This window comes from Engystomops pustulosus, chromosome 9, assembly GCF_040894005.1.
Source record: "Engystomops pustulosus chromosome 9, aEngPut4.maternal, whole genome shotgun sequence".
Taxonomy (NCBI): domain Eukaryota; kingdom Metazoa; phylum Chordata; class Amphibia; order Anura; family Leptodactylidae; genus Engystomops; species Engystomops pustulosus.
In genome coordinates this window covers 14,731,411-14,748,443 of record NC_092419.1, presented here as the reverse complement: position 1 = coordinate 14,748,443, position 17,033 = coordinate 14,731,411, and the positions used below count along the sequence as shown (strand labels likewise).

Sequence of the window (17,033 nt, the reverse complement as noted above, 5' to 3'; positions counted from 1 at the left end):
GCCGAATTTTGGATTGTTTTCATGGCTTCCATGTTAACTTTGTCGCCACCCTGCTGTGTAATCCACAAAATATACTGGCAAACTTTTATCATGTACCGATATTATTTGAGCGCTTCTTGCTCACCTCCTTTGGTTCCTCTCTGCCACCCATTGGTTTGAAGCCTGAGTCCATTTAGGGTATGTCGCCATGCCACTCTCTAGCCTGCCGCTGCTGCCGCTGCCTCTGCATGCCGTCCCCTATAGTGTCAGGGTCAATTATTGGATGTTTTAGATGCTATCTAGCTTCATTCTGTCACTCTGTCATGGCAATGCTGTTGCCCATAATTTTGGCATAATGGTGCATTTAAGCAGCCTCAGAGGCATCCATGCATGCTGCCCCTGCTGTTTCCTGTCCATTTCCGTGGTGTTTCCATCCTTTTCTGAGGTTCCCAGGTGTTTGGCCAAGCTTCCCTGTGCAGAGCCATGGTCCCCTTGAAAAATGCTCGAGTCTCCCATTGACTTCAATGGGGCTCGTTATTCGAGACGAGCACTCGAGCATCGGGAAAAGTTTGTCTCGAATAACGAGTACCCGAGCATTTTAGTGCTCGCTCATCTCTAATCGTCTCCTATCTGAACTCGGTGGTATAGTGACAGTAGATGGAGGAGGAAGGAGTGTGTACTATGTATTCTAGGACTGGCCAGATCCTGCAGGCCTGGGATGCGGTCTGCTGCCTCCAGTCTGATGTTGCCCCTTGATGACTGCATTGCCTCTTCCCCATTTGCCCTTAGTTAGGAGGCAATTGATGCATTCCATAGCCTTAAGCTGGCAAATCCTGTCTGCCCCGGCCCTAGGCACACTGGACCAAACCTTTTATTTTATTTTGCACTGAGTATCTAGGCCACGCCACAACTGTCTTGGTCCAGGAACGTGGTGGCCTCCCCAGTGGCCCAATATTAAGCCCCTCATGTGTCAGTAGCTGCAGCCAGCAATCTGCTCAGCAAGGCCAGTGAGTTGATCCTAGACCCTAGATCAGTGGTGGCGAACCTATGGCACGGGTGCCAGAGGTGGCACTCGGAGCCATTTCTGTGGGCACTCAGGCCATCAGCCCAGGACAGAGTTCACCAAATAGGATCAAATCCACCAAATCTTCTTGCAGGTAGATAAAGGTAGATCGGGTGGTAGGTGGATCAATGGGACGTGAGGATAGTCCTTTTAAGGGCTAATCCTCACGCCCCCGCACTTTTTTAGTAAGTTTTATTATCCTTGTATGGAAATTTTTTAATGCGGCTACTGTGGCGTGGAGTAGCCGCATCTGAGATTACATGGCGCGGCTACTCCACGCCCTGGTAGCCTCTTTTCCCCTCCTACTGCACAGGCGCGGGCCCGGGGCACCAACACTGTAGAAAGGAGGAGTTAAAATTTGCATCATTGTAGCTTCTTTCCAGTGTCCCTCTGTATCATGGGGCCAGCAGGAGGTCCTTCAGAGATAATTAGGCCCTGTCTAGACATTCTCCCTATTCCTACAGTGCCAAGTAGCCAAGTAAGTTACTTTAAAATATTATCTTTTAAGTTGCTTGGAACTGCAGGAAAATTCTTTGAGTCCTGTCTGGTGTGCTGGGGCAATGGCCCGGGTGCCCACAGAACGAGCACCCGTGCCATAGGTTCACCACCACTGCTCTAGGGAGCACCCTTCACCATCCCCTAGGCCAGTGATGGCGAACCTTTTAGAGACAGAGTGCCCAAACTGCAAACCAGAATCCACTTAATTACCATTAAGTGCCAACATGGCATTTTAAGCTGCAACTTATTGCTACCAGTTCTTCCACATCATTCAATCGTATCGGCCCCCTGAGGCCACCAATACAGTTGAAGGAAGGCGGACAAATTCAGACTGTCATTATAGCTTCTCTCCAGGGTCTCTCTGTGCAGGAAGAATAGTGGGTCCACCGGATAGCCAGTCCAATACTGGATGAAGGAAAGGATTCACAACGTGTTTCTGGGGCTCCCTTCCTCGGGTACAATGAAAGCACAACGGATGACACATCATTTGTTCAGAGGCTTCAGGTATGAGCCAGCAGTATGGACAATGTGACATTTATCTATGTATATCATAGTACACAAGCCACTGGAGAAACATATGACATAGACATCCGGGGGAAGCAGACTGCTCAAGCAACACCATGGCAGCTCTTTCTAGTTATGACACTTAAACAAATATGTCACATAACAAATACAATCTGTATGTAGCGGGTTAACCCCTTATATGGACAGGGTCCACCAGCGTCCTCCCTCCTGCCAAACCAATGAATACATTTGGCACATTTTACCCCAATAAACTATGATGATTCTATGGCAAACAATGAAGTTCCGGAGCATTTTGCACACAAATAATAGAAGCTTGTATGGATTTGTTCGTCTATTGGAAACAATACAACAATTTGTAAATCTCGAGCCTATGTTTTTCTATGGACTTAAATTTGCAACAAATCTCCTCTTGTGATTATTTAGGGAAGTCTTTCATGAGTGTAAGGAGGAGATGATTCTCTGGACCACCGCAGGACCGGAGTCTAAGTGGCACGTGGTCCTCACCGGGGCCCTCCGCAAGGCGGGATGGACTTGCTGCGGGAGGGGACCACCAGGTCTTTCCACAGATGTGACTAGCCCGCGGTGGCAGCCGAGGCCGAAGTACCTTAACAGTGTTCCCGTGACACACGGGACACAAGAACACAGCAACGCGGGAACACAGCAACACGGAGGGACTCTGGTAACACGGGAACGCGGAGGGACTCTGGTAACACGGGAACGCGGAGGGACTCTGGTAACACGGGAACGCGGAGGGACTCTGGTAACACGGGAACGCGGAGGGACTCTGGTAACACGGGAACGCGGAGGGACTCTGGTAACACGGGAACGCGGAGGGACTCTGGTAACACGGGAACGCGGAGGGACTCTGGTAACACGGGAACGCGGGGGGACTCTGGTAACACGGGAACGCGGGGGGACTCTGGTAACACGGGAACGCGGGGGGACTCTGGTAACACGGGAACGCGGGGGGACTCTGGTAACACGGGAACGCGGGGGGACTCTGGTAACACGGGAACGCGGAGGGACTCTGGTAACACGGGAACGCGGAGGGACTCTGGTAACACGGGAACGCGGAGGGACTCTGGTAACACGGGAACGCGGAGGGACTCTGGTAACACGGGAACGCGGAGGGACTCTGGTAACACGGGAACGCGGAGGGACTCTGGTAACACGGGAACGCGGAGGGACTCTGGTAACACGGGAACGCGGAGGGACTCTGGTAACACGGGAACGCGGAGGGACTCTGGTAACACGGGAACGCGGAGGGACTCTGGTAACACGGGAACGCGGAGGGACTCTGGTAACACGGGAACGCGGAGGGACTCTGGTAACACGGGAACGCGGAGGGACTCTGGTAACACGGGAACGCGGAGGGACTCTGGTAACACGGGAACGCGGAGGGACTCTGGTAACACGGGAACGCGGAGGGACTCTGGTAACACGGGAACGCGGAGGGACTCTGGTAACACGGGAACGCGGAGGGACTCTGGTAACACGGGAACGCGGAGGGACTCTGGTAACACGGGAACGCGGAGGGACTCTGGTAACACGGGAACGCGGAGGGACTCTGGTAACACGGGAACGCGGAGGGACTCTGGTAACACGGGAACGCGGAGGGACTCTGGTAACACGGGAACGCGGAGGGACTCTGGTAACACGGGAACGCGGAGGGACTCTGGTAACACGGGAACGCGGAGGGACTCTGGTAACACGGGAACGCGGAGGGACTCTGGTAACACGGGAACGCGGAGGGACTCTGGTGACACGGGAACGCGGAGGGACTCTGGTGACACGGGAACGCGGAGGGACTCTGGTGACACGGGAACGCGGAGGGACTCTGGTGACACGGGAACGCGGAGGGACTCTGGTAACACGGGAACGCGGAGGGACTCTGGTAACACGGGAACGAGGAGGGACTCTGGTAACAGGGGAACGCGGAGGGACTCTGGTAACACGGGAACGCGGAGGGACTCTGGTAACACGGGAACGCGGAGGGACTCTGGTAACACGGGAACGCGGAGGGACTCTGGTAACACGGGAACGCGGAGGGACTCTGGTAACACGGGAACGCGGAGGGACTCTGGTAACACAGGAACGCGGAGGGACTCTGGTAACACAGGAACGCGAAGGGACTCTGGTAACACAGGAACGCGGAGGGACTCTGGTAACACAGGAACGCGGAGGGACTCTGGTAACACAGGAACGCGGAGGGACTCTGGTAACACAGGAACGCGGAGGGACTCTGGTAACACAGGAACGCGGAGGGACTCTGGTAACACAGGAACGCGGAGGGACTCTGGTAACACAGGAACGCGGAGGGACTCTGGTAACACAGAAACGCGGAGGGACTCTGGTAACACAGGAACGCGGAGGGACTCTGGTAACACGGCAACACAGGAATCAGGAGCAGGATCGCAGGAATATTGCTTGGAAGCTTTTCCTAAGGCTGTGAGGCACAAAGATCCGGCAGGGCTTGCAGGAAGGGTTAAATAGATCACCTGAAAATGGCCAGTGGCAATTAGTGGCGCGCTGGCCCTTTAAATCTCCTGAAGGCAGAGCGCACCCTAGGTATCGAGAACGCGCTGGTGGGGTGACCCGTGACCCCATGGGTTACGGGACCACCTGTGACAATGGGTCATTGGGCCAGACTGTGTTAATGTTGATTATACAACTTATTAAAAAAGTTAAAGGGATATTCTCATTTCGGCAAATTAATTTTATTGTTTGTATGATGAAAAATAATACAATTTTCCTATATACTTTCTGTATCAGTTTCTTGTGGTTCTTGTCTGCTTGCTGTCATTCTATAGAAAGCTTCATTGCTTACTTCCAGGGGACAGAATCTGACCATGGTCACACAGGTGCACGGCTCGTTATATAACACGGCTCTGATTACTCTCTGTGATACTAATGGGCCGTGCACCTGTGTGACCACGGTCAGATTTCTCTCCACTGGAAGTAAACCTAGAAGCTTTCTATGCAATGACAGCAAGCAGAGATCTAGAAAACGGTGAGAAATTGATACAGAAAGTGTATTGTAAAGTTGTATAACTTTTCATTATTCTAACAATATACATTACTTATGGAAATGGGAAGACCCCTTTAATACTCATTATGATGCCACCGTGTTATGTCTCCTGTTGGACAAGACAGCAGGACTAGGATGCAAACCTTGCCAACTCCTGGGCAGCAACATGGCTTTATTTAGTAGTTCATAGACTCCTGAATCGTCATTTGCTGAAGACAAACAAAAACTACATTAAATTGAAAGATATTTATTTATCTCATCTGATATTATGTGATATTATTATAATCTTTACATCTTTCGCGGTTTACGCTTTCTTCTGTATTGTCCGTCTTCCCGGTACACGCCTTCTTCTATTATTTAAAAAAAAAAAAACATACAATTTTAAGAATTCATATATCAGTAAAATAAATAAAAGAAATATATTTGGAGTATTGATGCCACATAAAGGTTCCCTCTAGAATGAACACTGTCCTGTAGATCATTCACTGAATATATCTGTAGTGAGTAGCTTCAGTGTTCTCGGGGCCCTTTTGTATTGCAGGGTACAACATAGAATGGTGGAACAATTAGGGGGGGTGTGGCCTTTTTTGGTGGAGCTACAGAGGGGATGTCTTCTAAATTAAGGGACACGTGCAAGTTATTTTTTTAATCAAGGGCAACAGATTTGAAACTAATCTAACCCTGATATAGAAGCAAAGAAAGTACAAACCTCAAGGAGACATCACATGTGAGTTACTAAGATTAAGGGGAACCTGTCATCAGAAATTTACCTAATAAACCACTACCAGTATATTATCAAGTAGCTGAACACCTTCCAGATCGTGTTTCTTTCATGGCCCAGTACGGTGGCATCATCCAGAAAATCTACTTTTAAGTGAGATGTAAATCGGTTTTATAAAATCAAGGAAGCAGAGATTTTAATACTGAAGTCAAGCTCTCTTTTTCTCAGAAAGCCCCCGTTACAGCAATTAATGGTCCTGCATCCAAAGATATCACTAACTAGAAGTACTGAAGTCCGATGTGTTATATCAATCACAGAGGAGGAGGCGTTCAGAGCTCCCTATCTTGACTTCAGTGTTAAACTCTCCGCCTTCTTGACTTTATACAATCAATTTACTTCTCACTTCAGAGTTGATTCTCTGGATAATACACTGGGACATGACAGAAACAAAAGCTAGAAGGTGCTACGCTGCTTGACAATATACTGGTAGTGGTTTATTAGGCCAGGTGCTGATTCCCAGGTTCCCTTTAAAGGTTTAGTAGAATGATGACTACATCTGATCAGTTCTTATCATCACTCTATGTTCAGTAGGATCCACATACTTCTCCCTAGTCTGGTCTTACATTGAAATTGCACAACATGTGAAGTCCATAAGGGAAGCACTGACCACTCAATTCCCCTCTGATTTTGTCCTAACTCTATACTGAGTTTGATTCTGGTCCTGTATTTGTAAATTGGTTCTCATGCTGCATCTACAGAATGGGCTCACTATTATGTAGATATTGTCCTGGCTATGATAGGCAGGACCATTATAAGTTCAATACACAGTATTCATAGGTTACAGAAGTCTTGCAGTGAGAGCCAGATGCCTAATTACCTTTAAACCTGCAATTAAAGGGAACCTATCACCAGGGACCTCATTTTCACTAAAGACAGGTTGCAGAAGCCCATGACACCCGCAGTGCAAATCTGCCTCTCTGCCTTTATAAGCATTTCCATTACAATATAATTGTAAATCCACGGGTAGTCCCAGGGGCTGGGCTGTGGTTTGGATGCATTTCAAAAAACATGTGCCTTGTCTGTGTTACTCCCTCCTCAGATCTTAGCCCCCCCCCCAACTTTGTGCTCCTGTACAGCTCCACCTCCTGTTCCTTCTCAGAGGTCACAGCCTGGTGAGCTGATATCAGTGGGGGAGTGACAAGCTCTACAGGAGCACAAATATGGAGGCAGCGTGCAGCTCAGACAAGTCACATATAGGGGCACTGTCACGGTTACACCCGCGATCCTAGGTAAGGATTGAGGGTGTACCTATGCCTGCTGCCGCGGCCCCGCTTCCCCAGCTCTCACTTACCTCTCCTGGCTCCGGCCTGCACTCTTACTCCCAGCGTGTAGGCCGCATGCTTCTTCCATGCAGTCGCGTGCTCCTGCCACTAGAGGGGGCGCGCGCGGACTTCTCCCAGCCTTAAAGGGCCAGCGTCCTCCTTATTGGCTCTGGCATTCCTGGCTCGGCTATATAGCCTTGCGACTCCAAGCAACCCCTGCCGGATCTTCATGTCCTGTTACTGAAGAGTAAGCCCTCTGTATTCCCAAGCGTTTCCAGACGCCTCTGTGGATTCTGTGATTCCCTTGTTCAGTGGTATCCTATAGTGGTCCTGTTATCCTGTGGCGGTCCTGTTGTCCTAAGCCGGTCCTCTTGTCCTGTGGTGGTCCTGGTGTCCTGTAGCGCTCAGGTATTCCAGCAGCCATCTGAGGTCCTGCCAGCCATCCGAGGTCCTGCCTGCCATCCGAGGTCTTGCCTGCTCTCCGAGGTCCTGCCTGCCATCATTGGTCCCCATGTCCCTACTTTGGCTGCCACCGCGGGCCTAGTCGCACCCACGGAGCGACCTGGTGACTCCCGTCGCAGCAAGACCATCCCGCTTTGCGGCGGGCTCTGGCGAAGAACAGGAGATCACTTAGACTCCGCTCCCGGGTGCGACTAAGGTTGTGATCTCCAGCGGTGGTCCAGGGAGGTCGAGGATCCGTACCTGTTACTGGGTAACTTCCCTAGCACCATCGCCCGGCAGTCCCAAGAGATTGCTGCCCAAAAGGAACTCTTGGACAAACTCGCTGCCACTCTTCGGATGATTGCCTCCCAGCAGCAGGCTCCCACGACTCCTCCCGTTGCTGGACCCGAAAATTTTTTGCCGGACAAATTTGATGGCGACCCCAAATTGTGCTGGAGATTTATTTCCCAGTGCTCGCAGCACCTTGAACTGTTATCCTCCCAGTACCCCACCGAGCGCTTTAAGGTGGCGTTCATCTACTGTCTCCTCTCTGGAGAGGCCCTGGCATGGGCTACCCCTCTATTGGATAGTGGTGACCCGGACATGGTCTCCCATACTAAGTTCCTGGCAAAAATCCGGTCCAGGTTTGAACCACCTCAAGTTCGGCTACCTCGCCTGTCCAACTTGGTCCCGGTGTCCCCAGTGTCTCCACTGCCTCCCAGAGCTGCTCCAGTCACTCCGGAGTTTCCCAGAGCTGCTCCAGCGGCGCCCAAGCCTCCGCAGCTTCCCAGTGCTGCTCCAGCGGCGCCCAAGCCTCCGCAGCTTCCCGCAGCTGCAGCAGCGGCGCCCTAGCCTCCGATGCTTTCCGCAGCTGCTCCATTGGCACCCAAGCCTTCGCAGCTTCCCGCAGCTGCTCCAGCGGTGCCCAAGCCTTCGCAGCTTCCCAGAGCTGCTCCAGCGGCGTGCAAGCCCCTGCAGCTTCCCAGAGCTTCTCCAGCGGCGCCCAGGCCTCTGCAGCTTCCCAGAGCTGCTCCAGCGGCGCCCAAGCCTCTGCAGCGTCCCAGAGCTGCTCCAGCGATACCCAAGCCTTCGCAGCTTCCGAGAGCTGCTCCAGTGTCTCCACAGCTTCCCACAGCTGCTCCAGTGTCTCCGCAGCTTCCCGCAGCTGCTCCAGTGTCTCCGTAGCTTCCCGCAGCTGCTCCAGTGTCTCCGCAGCTTCGCGCAGCTGCTCCAGTGTCTCCGCAGCCTCGCGCAGCTGCTCCAGTGTCTCCGCAGCCTCGCGCAGCTGCTCCAGTGTCTCCGCAGCTGCTCCAGAGTCTCCGCAGCTTCCCAGAGCTGCTACAGTGGTACCCAAGCCTTCGCAGCATCCCGCAGCTGCTCCACAGACTCTGCAGCTTGCCACGGCTCCCCCAGTGGCGCCCCAGACTCCGCAGCTTGCCACGGCTGCCCCAGTGGCGCCCCAGACTCCGCAGCTTCCCGCAGCTGCTCCAGTGTCTCTGCAGCTTCCCAGAGCTGCTCCAGCGGTACCCAAGCCTTCGCAGCTCCCCGCAGCTGCTCCACAGACTCCGCAGCTTGCCACGGCTCCCCCAGTGGCGCCCCAGACTCCGCAGCTTGCCACGGCTGCCCCAGTGGCGCCCCAGACTCCGCAGCTTGCCACGGCTGCCCCAGTGGCGCCCCAGACTCCGCAGCTTGCTACGGCTGCCCCAGTGGCGCCCCAGACTCCGCAGCTTCCTACGGCTGTTCCAGGGGTGCTCCAGACTCCGCAGCTTGCCAGTGCTGTTCCAGGGGCGCCCCAGACTCCGCAGCTTCCTATGGCTGTTCCAGGGGCGCTCCAGACTCCGCAGTTTGCCAGTGTTGCTCCAGTGGCGCCCCAGACTCCGCAGCTTCCCACGGCTGCTCCGGCCTCCCCTGAAGCCACTCCAGAGTCTCCACCGGTCTCCCCTGAGGCCGCTCCGGTGTGCCTAGAGCCAACCCAGCCTGCGGCTTCTCAAATCTTCCCGGTGCCTTCTCTCCTCCTAAGGTGTCTCATCACCAAAAAGAATTGGAGGAGGCGAAAAAAGAAGAACAGCGGGCTGAAGAAGAAGAGAAGAGGGGCCCTAAGGAAGGGGGGGGGGGTACTGTCACGGTTACACCCGCGCAAGACGGCGCTGATGCGCCAAAATCCGCTCGCGTGTGCCAAAAACTCGGGCAATTTGGCGCAAAATGGAAAACGCATCCGACGGACCCTTAGTAAGTGAGCCCCATTGTTTTTTGAAATGCATCCAAATCAAAGCCCAGCCCCTGGGACTACCCCAGGATTTTGTCAAGATGCAAGAGTAAGTTATAACACACAATTATACTGTAATGCAAATGCTTAGAAAAGGCAGAGAGGCCGATGTGCACTGCAGGTGTCAGGGGCTTTTACAATCTGTCTTTAGTGAAAAGGTCCTTGGTGACAGGTTCCCTTTAAGAAGTATCTATTAGGTACAGTACAGCCAGCATGTTAATGCTGAGAAGCACAATATACTTCAGAAGTATTACACTGTAGCTACAGCAGCAGGTAGAAACTACTAATACCAAAAATGAAAAAAAAACATTTTTTAATGTTTCTCGATATCTCAAAACGTAAACTAAAAAAAATTATTTTGAAGAAACTTTTTTACCATTCATCATATAAAATAAACATGATTTATAGCTTTGTCTAGGTAAAGTTCCAGGACTATTGGGTTGTCATCTTAAAACGGAAAATTAGAATACAAGATATGGCTGGAAATGTTATTTATGAAATGCAAAGATGAAAAGCCACATGATCGTTGTTCCATTGGGGTCAATAAAGCTCAGTCTAGGCCCAGGTCAGAACTAGCAGCTCTGTCTAGGCCCAGGTCAGACCCAGAAGCTCTGCTTAACCCTTTCAGACCCGTCACTCATGTGACAGCTGGGTGTATAGAGCAGGTGGCAGTGCTGGCTCCTATATTTACTACATACCACTACTACAACGCTATAGAACAAGCCGCTTCATCCTTCTCCCTAGGGTCACTGGCTGCCCCTGATAACCGGACACCCAGTCCTGCACCCGCGATTAGCATGGAAGCAGAAGGAACTTCAGCAACGTGGAAAGACCAGAACTACCTGACTACTCTTCTTCAAGTTAAAGGAAACCTACCACTGCCCGCATGATGAAATCATGCGAGCAGACCACCCGGTAGGCTACTTCATGCTGATGCCGGCACATAGTTTTGTTAGGCACGGCAATCGTTAGTTTAGCAAAAAAAACTATTTCCTTACATATTTAAATGAGCCCTCCGGTGCTACCCTGCGCCATCTTCGGGCTTGCGGTGGCTCCCGATGTTTAATTATTCCTCCTTCAGGTGCCGAGAGCCGTGACGTCACCAAGCTCTCGGCACCTATCGCCGGCCGGCTGTGCGAGACTTAGTGTCTGCGCATGCGCGATAGGTGCCGAGAGCTTGGTGACGTCACGGCTCTCGGCACCTGAAGGAGGAATAATTAAACATCGGAAGCCACCGCAAGCCCGAAGATGGCGCAGGGTAGCACCGGAGGGCTCATTTAAATATGTAAGAAAATAGTTTTTTTTTGCTAAACTAACGATTGCCGTGCCTAACAAAACTATGTGCCGGCATCAGCATTAAGTAGCCGACCGGGTGGTCTGCTCGCATAATTTCATCATGCGGGCAGTGGTAGGTTTCCTTTAAATACGGAATGTGTAACAGAACCTGCACAACACTGGTGTGAACTGAGTCGTAGTGTTATTAGAAAAGACACGTTTTTGTAATAAGGATAATTCTCACCTTTTAACATGTCTATATATTCCTCCTTTTCCAGCAGCTATGATATAAAGTAGAAACCATGATAAAGCATTTAGACTCCGGTTACAGTATTTAGTGTATTTTTTTATTGGAAACATCTTAAAAATTTAGCTTTTAGTGTCATTCAGTGGAGGCTTGTTGAATATATGCAGCGCTCAGTGGGAAGCATCGGTATAACACCTTATAGGAGGATGTGGCTGCAGTTCTTGTATTGGGACTCATTCGGTTTCTGTATAAAGATGTAGCAGAAATGACTTGGGAAATTCATTGTAACATTGCAAGGTTTTATCTACTCCTCTACAGGAGCCTAAATGTAAACAAATTACAGGCGGTCACTGACTTAAGGACACCTGACTTACAGAAGACCCCTAGTTACAGAGGGACCTCTCTGACCACTGTGACGTCTGGTGAAGTCTCTGGAGGCGTAACTTTAGTCCCAGACTACAATGATCAGCTGTAATGGAGCTTTTCTGATAATCCTTGTTCCCATGACAGAATACATTTTTGAAAATCCAACTCACTGGGACAACAATGTTTTTTACAATTCTAAAATATACCTGTTATAATTCAACTTAAGTTTTTGCCTTTTGCATGGCAGGGGATTTGAGTTTCGCAACACCTGATTAACCCTTACCCGAATTAAATTTCCCCCAGGTTAGACCTGGCGGACATTTCAGATGCAGTCTATAGTAAATATGGCGAGCCAGGGCATACATGTGGAGGCTTAAAATGGGGAAAAGTAGCAGACGAGGCATTGTTTAGCAGTTATCAGAAATGTATCATTAAACACAAAGATGATTAATATGGCTTATTAATTATGGATTAATATTTGTTACCTGACTTGACAGCAATTTCCTCCTTTTTCTTTTCCTCTTCCTCAGTCACATAACAAAACCATGTGAAAGAGCCCTTCACAACAGGGAAATATTTCATTCTGAATAATTTTGTAGATCAATGTCCCATGAAAAACATTTACTAGCCAGAACAGAAATTGTAATGTGTAATTCTGGAGTAATAATGTATTTTATCAAATGTAACGTAATCGAGATGGAAACTCACCAATAGTACAAGGCAGCAGCGAGCACAGCGATCAGGAAGCCACAACAAAGGCTCAGGGCTTTATAAGTAACAACTGGTAATAAAGACACAAATAATCATCACATAAATCAAGTGACAATAAAACCAGCAGAAATATGGTGCCCGATGTTGGGTATAAAAGATGTTCTTATATGGAACGTCTCCAGTTCTAGCAGATGTAGGACCTGGATCAGACAGAACTGGCCTGATAGAAGAGTATACACATAGACACAGACTGCAGATTGTGAATGCAAATACATGAATAAATGTCATTAGTTTATATGAACACAATGATCGCCATGTGCTGGCTTAGGTCATTGACCTCTGACAAGAATAGACATTGTACAACTTTGTGAATGACGGCTGTAGCTGGACTCTGCAGGACTCATCCCCCTCACTAAAGACTATCTTTATATTTACACATTGTAGCTTTATCATCAGCTTTATGTAAAGGACGTATATGGCGCCATGTGTTCTCTTATGTCATCAGTCACATGTGGATGTAGATTGTGAGGGGCCGTCCCAGGATTTCCCTATAAATAATAAAGTTTATTTGAAAGCTCTGGGGGGGGGGGGGGGTGAAGGAACGAGATGGAGCACTAAGCAACAAGTGTCACCTGTGTCTGTGTCTCTACAAGTGTCACCTGTGTCTCTACAAGTGTCACCTGTGTCTCTACAAGTGTCACCTGTGTCTGTGTCTCTACAAGTGTCACCTGTGTCTCTACAAGTGTCACCTGTGTCTGTGTCTCTACAAGTGTCACCTGTGTCTGTGTCTCTACAAGTGTCACCTGTGTCTCTACAAGTGTCACCTGTGTCTCTGTCTCTACAAGTGTCACCTGTGTCTGTGTCTCTACAAGTGTCACCTGTGTCTCTGTCTCTACAAGTGTCACCTGTGTCTGTGTCTCTACAAGTGTCACCTGTGTCTCTACAAGTGTCACCTGTGTCTCTGTCTCTACAAGTGTCACCTGTGTCTCTGTCTCTACAAGTGTCACCTGTGTCTCTGTCTCTACAAGTGTCACCTGTGTCTCTGTCTCTACAAGTGTCACCTGTGTCTGTGTCTCTACAAGTGTCACCTGTGTCTGTGTCTCTACAAGTGTCACCTGTGTCTCTACAAGTGTCACCTGTGTCTCTACAAGTGTCACCTGTGTCTCTACAAGTGTCACCTGTGTCTGTGTCTCTACAAGTGTCACCTGTGTCTGTGTCTCTACAAGTGTCACCTGTGTCTCTGTCTCTACAAGTGTCACCTGTGTCTGTGTCTCTACAAGTGTCACCTGTGTCTCTACAAGTGTCACCTGTGTCTCTACAAGTGTCACCTGTGTCTCTACAAGTATCACCTGTGTCTCTGTCTCTACACCACCACCACCGAGGGGGGAGGGTTACTGTTCTCTCTGTGGGGGTCATTTACTAAGGGCCAGAATCACATTTTTCCGGTGGTTTACCCGAATTTTTCCGTTTTGCGCCGATTTTCCCTGAAATGCCCCGGGGTTTTGGCGCATGCGATCGGATTGTGGCGCGCAGATGTGCATGCGATGGAAATCGGGGGCGTGGCCGTACGAAAACCCGACGGATTCAGAAAAACCGCCGCATTTTTTTAAAAAAAAGTGTCGCTGGACACGCGCTTACCTTTACCTGGCCCGGCTTGGTGAACTTCAGTGCATTCCGATGGACTTCAGTGCAGCCGCGACACCTGGTGGACGTCGGAGGAACTACCTTAGTGAATCGCCGGAAGACCCGAATCCTCCACACAGAAAGCGCCGCAGGATTACGAATGGACCGGGTAAGTAAATCTGCCCCTGTATGTCTGTCAGTCTGTCTCAGTCACACACAGATATCTGGTGTTAGCCATTACAGAGACAATATTAAATATCTCACTACTTACTTATATCCGCACGGGTTGTTGGTCTTTGAGAGCTGGTCGGGAGTTTTACTGTCCACAAACAAGGAAAAAATAATAAGTCACATATTTTATACTTGGCAGAGGCTTTATACTCCAGTATGGAGGTCATACCATAAAGCACAGGTGTCCCTTATATAGATGTAATACCATTAGAAACGTCCCTTACTCTAGTAGTAGAGACAATGGGGAGGATTTATCAAACTGTTTAGGACAGAATTCTGACATAGTTTGTGCCAAAAAAGGTCTAAAACACATCTGGCTCACATTTATAGAAAAAAAAGTTCCGGGGCTTGGCCTTTGGAAAAAGTGTGTAGCATTGGTAAAAGTGGCAGGGCCGTTTCCAGATCGTAAAAAACGTGTGCGTTTTTAACAATCTAAAAACGGCCTAAAACGCCATGTGTGTCACCACCCTTAGGCCGCATTCACACGAAAGTATGAAAACGACCATAAATATGTATATACACGGGTAGCATAAGGCCCCATTCATTTCAATGGACAATACGGCCACCCATTTACATGGCTGTAGCGAGTCGTATAGAAATATAGAGCATGTCCTATTTTATCATGTATTTCCCTTCCATATAGAAATCTATGGGAATGTATAAAATACAGGCTGCATACAGCTGCAGTATATAGGTGCAATATTCAGAACCAATGGGAGTGGGAGGTGTATTCGCCAGCCAATAGTCCATCATTTGCCAGCCCACCGAGTTTTATATGTACGGACACGGTGACATACGTGCACATACGGTTGAAAATTGTCACATATATACAGATTCATACAGCGCGGAAATACAGGACTGGAGAAATGATACATTTGTGTGAATGCCGCCGTACTTTGAGGCACTTTTTATAAACCTGCCCCAATGTGTGTATTGGGTTATCTAAAAGTCCATAATTGGAAATGCAAATGTTATTCCTAATAACCATAACCCCTTCACGACTTGCACCGTACTAGTATGGTGTGGCGGGAAGTGATTTAAAGGGAACCTACCACCACGATTCTACCTATAAAGGTAGATTGGGTGGTAGGTGGATGTAAGGGACGTGAGGATAGCCCTTTTTAGAGCTAATCCTCCCGTCCCCGCTAACTTTTGGTACACTTTATGGAACTAATATGTAAATTTCGTTATGCGGCTACTTCACGCCCCAGTAGCCACATTACTCCTCCTACCCTGTTGTGTGTGCGGCGCGCAGCTCCTTGTAGCTGCGGGCCCTCGTCCAACAAGCCGGCTACTGCGCATGCGCAGTAGCTCCGGCCTCGGAGCTGGGGCTGCTCAGCCGCCGGCCATCATGATGGCACGCAACAGGGTAGGAGGAGTAATGTGGCTACTGGGGCGTGGAGTAGGCGCGCCGTGTAGCCTCGTGCTCGGCTACTCCACACCCAAGTAGCCGCATAAGGAAATTTGCATATTAGTTTCATAAAGTTAGCGGGGACGTGAGGATTAGCTCTAAAAAGGGCTATCCTCACGTCCCTTACATCCACCTACCACCCAATCTACCTTTATAGGTAGAAACGTGGTGGTAGGTGCCCTTTAACAACGCGCAGACACGGTGATCGAGGGAAGATGGCGGCTGTCCCTGACAGCCAGCCACCTTGCCGTGTGGACCAGAGGGGTTCCATCGCACCATCGCACCCCCCAGGTTCACGATCGATGCTATTGGCTGGTCAATTTATACCAGCCGATAGCGTCAGAAATGTGTTTAGCTATTAGCGCTCGCTGTGTCTATAGCTGACATCTTGCCTCGTGGTACAGAGGGGTTTTGCCGCCCCCCCCCCTCCCCACGTCCACGATAGCCAATAGCAGCAGTAAATGTCATCAGGGGCCATGTAGGGGTTAACACAGGATAATGATTTGTGCTGCCCCCCCCCCAATATGCAATGAAGGCTTATGAAGGGGAGGATGCCCCATTTCTTTATTTTTCCTCCTCCTCTTCCTCAGGTGATGAGGGGCCCTCAAGAAGTCGGCCCAGGACCACCGCCGAGCATGTTCCCCAGCCCGCAAGTGATTCTTCATGGATCCCACCCCCTGAAAATTATGAGTTTGTGGGCAGCTCAGGAATTCCTCTTGAGACTGATGGACTCACTGGAATTGATAGGACGTCCTAAATCTCATGGTGTCACAGACAAATCTATAGGCCCAACAATCATTCTCTAGGTGGAGCTCTGTAGATGCTGTAGAGATGATGAAGTTTCGGGGTCTTGTGCTCCACATGGGCGGAGGTAAGGCAGTATTGGAGTACTGATGTTTCCTACCGTTCTCCAATTTACCGCACGGTAATGATACGACCGCGCTTTGAGGCAATTCTTACATCTTTGCATTACAGCGATAACGCACAATGTCCCATCATTTGACCGTCTATATAAAATTCGGCCAATCCTCGACCATTTTGGCACAACGTTTTTTCGAGGCATACACCCCTTTACAAAACATCTGTGTAGACGAGTCACTGGGACATTTCAAAGGCAGGTTAAAATCCCACCAGTACCTGCCCAGCCAGAGGGCAAGGTATGGAATCCAAATGTACACGTTGTGTGAGAGTACCACAGGGTGCACCCACAGGATTAGGGTTTATGAATTAGCCCTCCAGAACGCCCCCCCCTGTCCTAGGAGTTACTAGGAAGCTTGTGTGGGATCTAGTGCACCCGCTTCTAGATAAAGGTTCCCACTTGTACGT

The 17,033-nt window shown here is 49.8% G+C and overlaps 1 long non-coding RNA gene across 2 annotated transcripts in view; it reads right to left on the bottom strand.

The window, feature by feature from the left end:
- Positions 1–12,609, bottom strand: part of LOC140078083 (uncharacterized) — a 932,690-nt gene extending 920,081 nt beyond the window's left edge. The window contains exons 1-3 of one of the 2 annotated variants that reach the window (XR_011849889.1): positions 12,440–12,609; positions 12,217–12,289; positions 5,325–5,443 (exon numbers count right to left, since the gene is read on the bottom strand). This is a non-coding gene — a long non-coding RNA (uncharacterized lncRNA). Of the gene's footprint in view, positions 1–5,324; positions 5,444–12,216; positions 12,290–12,439 lie in introns of those variants that run through there. The other variant, XR_011849890.1, reaches the window with a different exon arrangement.
- Between the last annotated feature and the right edge of the window lie 4,424 nt (positions 12,610–17,033).